The following is a 6,644-nucleotide window of genomic DNA, read 5'->3' on the forward strand; positions in this document are numbered from 1 at the left end:
AAGATACAGAGGTAGAACATTGACGGGATGGGGAAGTGTGGTGTTATTGGTTGAAGATATTTCGATCAACGGGATTGGGGAGAAATGTTCACATGTTGAAATGCTCACATTGTAAGCTAAACAATGCAATTGAATGTATATACAAAAAGAAATAAATTATAAAAATAAATAAATAAATAAATAAAAGAAATGACAAGGTTTGCCCAGAACCACCAGAAGCTAAAGAGAAGCATGGAATGACTATTCCCAAGAGCCTACAAGGAGCATGGCCATGCTGACACCTTGATTTTTGACTCTGGCCTCTAGAACCATGGTAGACTAAATTCCTATTGTTTGTGATCATTTGTTACATCAGCACTAAGAAACAAATACATCTATCTGCAGAAGGATTAGAACTGCACAATACATAACCACCATAAGTCAACAAGAAAAAGATAACACAAAGGAAAAATGGCTGAAACTTAAACACTACGGAAGAGGAAACCCATATGGTGAGTGAAAAGACCTTGATTTCATTAGTCATCAAAGATATGCAAACTTAGAACACAATGTGCTACTATTCACACACCCACCAGGCAGGCTAACATGAAAAAGATGGCAAATATCAAATGTTAGTGAGGATATGATGCATGGGGAACTCATATACCACAGATGGGCGTGAAAACTATTGGCAGTGTTTCCTAAAGCAGAAGGCGTGCATAATCTATAATCCAGCAAGTCCACTCCTAGGTACATACATACCCATCAGAGTGTGGCATCTGTCCACCCAAACACACATACTAGAATGCTCATAACAGCATGAGTCATAAAGCTTCAAACAGGAAAATTCCCAAATGTTTGTCAATGGTAGAATGGAAAAAGTAACATCATACAGCAATGAGAATGAACTGTAATGACATGCAACCATATGAACGAATCTCACAACTTAATGCTGAGAAACAGAAGCCAGAGGTAAAGAGTAATATTGTAAGAGTCCATGTTTTAAAAGTACCAAACAGGGCCAGCCAGTGGCATGGTGGTTGGGGCGGCTGGATCTCACATGATCAACTGGACAGTTCAGGTGCCAGACCTGACAGCATGGGCAACATGCTGGGTATGTATGCCCAGAATTTTGAAAACAGAAAATGAAGGAGGAGGGATTGTGGTGTGGTCATTCCCCATTGTGCGTGTGTGTGTGTGTGGGGGGGGGCGGTGAATTCTAACTTTTCCTTTCTCTCTGTCTCTGGCAAGCTCACACGCTTAGTAGCAAAATTTAAAAATAAAAATAATTGGGGGTTGACAGGTGGTGTGGTGGTTAAGGCGCTGGACTTCTACATGGCTGACCACAGTTTCAGTCCTGGACCTGGTGGCTTGCTTTCTCATTCTCTCTCTTTATTTCTCTCTGTTTTTCTCTGGTCAAAATAAAGAAGAAGAAGAAATAAAATTAAATAAATAATTCTTTATTTTTTTTCTTGCTATAGGGCGTGTGCACTCCACAAGATAGAGAAAGACAGAGAGATAGAAAGCGAGAAATCACCCCCCCAGGGAGGATGGCCACGCCGCAATCCCTTCTCCTCCATTCTCCTCTTGGGATCTTGGGCGCACACACACACACACACACACAGGCGCGCGCGCACGAGCACCCAGCATGAGTTTAAGCCCCCGGGTCTGAGACTAGAACTGTAGTCGACTACATGGGAGTCCAGCGACATAGCCATTACACTATCTTCTGGTTTCAATAAATAATTCTTTAATAAAGAAAGAAATAAGTAAAAATAATTAAATATGTATCTATATATACATTGGTTTTGTTTTTCTTTTTCTTTTTCTTTTTCTTTTTTTTTTTAAGTTTTTCACTATAGGGCATGTGCACTTGCCAGAGAGAAACAGAGAGGGAGAAAGTGAGAAATCACCCTCCAGTGGGGATGACCATGCCATAATCCCTTCTCCATCATTTCTCTTCTCAGGATTTTGGGCACACATACCTGGAGTGTTTTGCAAGTCGTCAGGTCCAGGACTCAAATCACTTAGTTAGCTATGTGGGGTCCAGCACCTTAACCACTATGCCAACAGGATTTTATATTTTAAACAAACCAAAAAGTACCAAAAAGCAAAATTAATCTATAATGTTGAAAGTTGGAATCGCGTTTATCCTTTGGGAATAGTGACTGGACAAAGACCCAAGAGGGCGTTCTAGGGGGCTGATGTGCACTGTTCCATGTTCTGGGTGGGCTGATTCCCCTTTCTGCCCTTGTGAAAATCCATTGAGCTGGATCTGTGTGTGTTAGATTTCAATAACTTAGTGATGAGGAAGGAAGTATTAGGGTGGATAAAACAAACCCAAAGCTGTGCAGTAAGGAAATGTTTTGTGAAGCCGGGACCTTCCCGTTTCTCTCCGTCCCTCCTCAGTGTTCGGAGTGCTTCTCATTTTGAGAAGTGCTGGCTGGCTATTACCCATCAGCCCCATCGCTGCTGATGTTTCTTCTGCTTTCCCCTGCACCTGCCAATGGAGTTCATACTCGGAAACTTTTTTCAGTGAGTCCTTTCTTCAGGCCCCCAACAAGGCCTGCTGCCGCCCTCAAGGCCAATTGGCTTAAATGATTACATCTGCAAAGACCCTGTAACCAAAAAAGATTACATTCTGAGGTTCTGAGTGGATAATGAATTTGGGGCGGGGTGATATTACTGAACTCAGTACAGATGTATTGCAACACTCTTCCACCTGCAAATTGCTTTTCCATTCTCTTATGGGGGTCTTGTAATAAATAAAAGTTCTAAATTTGATATAGTTCAGTTGACCAACTTTTCCCCTTTCTGGGTAGTGATTGTATGAACGTTTGGGTCCCTTTGCCCAAAGGGTTATAAAAATTGACTTCTGCTGGAACTTCTCCTCCTTGGTGCTTGTACATGAGCCCCCCTGTTTGGGGCTTTGAGTGTGTCCTTAGTGTCAGCTCATGGCTGGTTGCCCTGGATCCTGCCCTTTCCCTGTGGCAGAAGCCCCTGCCCCATACCCTCCAGGTTGCTGACTGGGCTCCCAACAGAACCTGGAGGTTCTGCCTGGCTCTCACAGAACCTCCCTTCTGGTAGAGTTCCTGAGGTCTGGACCCCGCCTGGACTTCCTGCTGTGATGGACACTGTTCTAGAACTGGGCCCAACATTCTTCTGCTGTCATGGGCCTGGGCAGCCTGGGTGGTATCTCTAGGCCCACCTTCCTTATCTGAGTTACTTCTCCATAGTTCCTCTCTGTTATGGACTGAATTGTGTTCCTACTCTCAAAAGTCAGGTGTCAGGAACCAGCAGTTAGCGTAATGGCTATGTCGCTGGACTCCCACGTAGTCGACCGTGGTTCGCGTCCCGGACCCGGTGGCTTACAACTCATGCCAGGCGCATGTGCGTGCGTACCCAAGATCCCAAGAGGAGAATGGAGGAGAAGGGATTGCAGCATGACCATCCCCTCTGGGGGGTGATTTCTCGCTTTCTGTCTCTATGTCTCTCTCTGTCTGTCTGGCGAGCGCACGCGCACTATAGTGAAAACCTCTCCAAAAAAAAAAAAAAAGTCAGGTGTCAAACCCCTATGCTCCAAAGAGATTTTGTTTGGAGACAAGGCCTTTGCCTTTAAAGAGTTAAATGAGGTTCAATGAGGTCATAAGGGTGAGACTCTGATCCAATATGACGGGTGTACTCAGAAGAAGAGGAAGAGGGCCGGCTCCGTGGTGCAGCAGCAACAGGCTGCTCTGTGATCCCGGATCCATATGGACGAGTGTGGGTTCAGGTCTCTAGTCCACCTCGACGTGCCTGGCACACGTGCCCATAATCTTGACTAGCTAGGAAGGCTGGTGGCAACGGGATCGTGTTGTGAGATCCTATTGAGGATGTTTGTCTTTGTCTCTCTCTCTCTTTCTCTCCCTCATGAAAGACATAAATAAGCCTTTTTAAAAAGGTGGTGTGTGGTGGTTAAGATCTGGATTCTCACATGGCTAACTACAGTTCAAGTCCTGGACCTACCAGCTTGACAATTACAACAAATAAACAAACAGACAAATAAATGTAGTAATTTTTTTTTTAATTGAGAAAAATGTCTAACCAGAGGTGGCATGCTGGTAAAGGCACTGGATTCCCACACGACCAACTCTGGTGCAAGTCTTGAACCTGGTGACTTGAAAGTCACACTGGGGTGTGTGTGTGCCCAAAATCCCAGGAGAAGAATGGAGGAGAAGGGATTATCACCCCCAAGAGGTGATTTCTCACTTCCCCTCTCTGTCTTTCTCTGGCAACCAAATGTGCCTTATGGCAAAAACCTAAAAGAAAGAAAGAAAGAAAGAAAAAAGTAATAAGAAGAGACGTGGGTGGAGGACATGCACAGAGAAAGAAAGAAAGAAAGAAAGAAAAAAGTAATAAGAAGAGACGTGGGTGGTGCACATGCACAGAGGAATGGATTTGTGAGAGCTTAGAGAGAGCCGAGGAGATGATGCCTTGAGGAATCCAATCCTGCCAACACCTGGATCTTGGCCTTCCAGGCTCCAGAACTGTCCACTTGCGGCATCTTATTCTGGCATCCCGAGCTGGCTAATATGCCCTCACTCCCTGGGCAGTGGGCTTCTCCTCTCTTCCCTGGTGTTCAAGATTGGGTTTCCACCTCTTTAGTAAATGGTGCTGGAAAAACTGGGTATCCACCTGCAGAAAGATGAAACTGAACCCCCATCTTTCACCATTAACAACAGTCAACTCAAAATGGATCAAAGATCTGAACCTAAGACCTCAGACAATACAACTACTTGTGGAAAATGCTGGGGAAACTCTGGGAGACATTGGAGTAGGCAAAGACTTCTTAAATAAGACTCCCAAAGCACAGGCAATAATCCCTAAAATAGACAAGTGGGACTATATTAGACTAAGAAGTTTCTGCACAGCAAAGGACAGAGTAACAAGTGTGAACCGACAACCCTCAGAATGGGAAAATATTTTTGTTAAATATGCCTCAGACAAGGGACTGATAACGAGAATACATAGGGAACTCAAGTGCCTTATGCGAAAAAAAATGATTAACCCGATTAAAAGATGGGAAAATGAGCTGAACAAAAATCTCTCTAAGAAAGTCATACGAACAGCCAAAAAGCATATGAGGAAATGCTCAACATCCCTCATCATAAGGGAAATGCAGATAAAAACCACAATGAGATACCACCTAACCCCTGTCAGAATGGCAAAGATTAAGAATATAAAAAGTGATAAGTGTTGGCGGGGATGTGGTGAAAAGGGAACCCTCCTACACTGTTGGTGGGAATGTAAACTAGTTCAACCACTGTGGAGAACAATATGGAGGTTCCTCAAAGATCTACAAATAGAACTACCATTTGATCCAGCAATCCCACTTCTGGGTATTTACCCAAAAGACAGGAGAACGCTCAGTCAGAAAAGTGCTTGCACATCCATGTTTATTGCAGCATTATTCACAATTGCCAAGACATGGAACCAACCTAAATGTCCACAAACTGATGAATGGATTGGAAAAGTGTGGTATATATACTCTATGGAATACTACTCAGCCATAAAAAATAACAAGACCCTGGAATTTGATAGAAAATGGTCAGATATGGAGGATCTATTGCTGAGTGAAGTAAGCCAGGCTATGAAAGAAAGATATTGTATGTATCCACTCAATATATACCGACTATCCGCACTCTATAATAGAGAGCAAAAATTCGGAGGACATAAACACAGTGAAGGTACTTAATGAGAATAGGACAGTGTGGAATGGGGTAAGTGAAGAGAAGAGGATAGAGAAAGATAGCAAGTGAACAATAGAGAGACAGGACGTTAGTGAGAAACAGATAGGGGTTATTAACTGTTGATGATGACATGTATAGTATTCTCAACTGGATTGGTCTGAGAAGTATTTCATGATGGGCAAAGTATTTTTACAAGCAAAACGAGAAATAGCAATTGACTGTTTTATAAAAATAATTAGAATAATAAAAATAATGATTGGGGAAAACAGAAAAGATATGGAATGTTGAAGTGGGGAGATTAATGTCTCTTATAGCAAAAACCTCTCCAAAAAAAAAAAAAAAAAAAAAAAAAAAAGAAAAAAAAAAAAAAAAAAAACATAAAAAAAAAAAAAAAAAAAAAAAAAAAGATTTGGATTTCCCAGAAGCCAATACAGGACAAGGATTTGAGTGCAAAGAATTTATAGCAGGGAATACCAGCAGGAGGGTGGAGGATGTGAAGTCTGCCTTGGGGCCAGCAGGTGGCATAGTGGTTACATCACTGGACTCCACATGGCTGATTGTGGAGCCATGGTGGTTTGAAACTCATGACAGGTGGGTGTATGTGTGTGTCCAGAATCTAAGAGGAGAATGGAGGAGAAGGAATTGTGGTATGGTTGTCCCTGCTGGAAGGTGATTTCTCACTCTCTCTCCCTCTGTCTCTCCAGTGAGCACATGTACCCCATAGCAAAAATCTCTCTCAAAAAGAAAAGGAAGGGGGAACCAGCAGTTAGCATAATGGCTATGTCGCTGGACTCCCACGTAGTCGACCGCAGTTCGTGTCCCGGACCCGGTGGCTTAAAACTCACGCTGGGCGGGTGTGCGTGCGTGCCCAAGATCCCGAGAGGAGAATGGAGGAGAAGGGATTGCGGCGTGACCATCCCCCCTGGAGGGTGATTT

The sequence above is a fragment of the Tupaia chinensis genome, unplaced genomic scaffold, assembly GCF_000334495.1.
Source record: "Tupaia chinensis unplaced genomic scaffold, TupChi_1.0 Scaffold000465_1, whole genome shotgun sequence".
In the NCBI taxonomy this organism is placed as follows: Eukaryota; Metazoa; Chordata; class Mammalia; order Scandentia; family Tupaiidae; genus Tupaia; species Tupaia belangeri.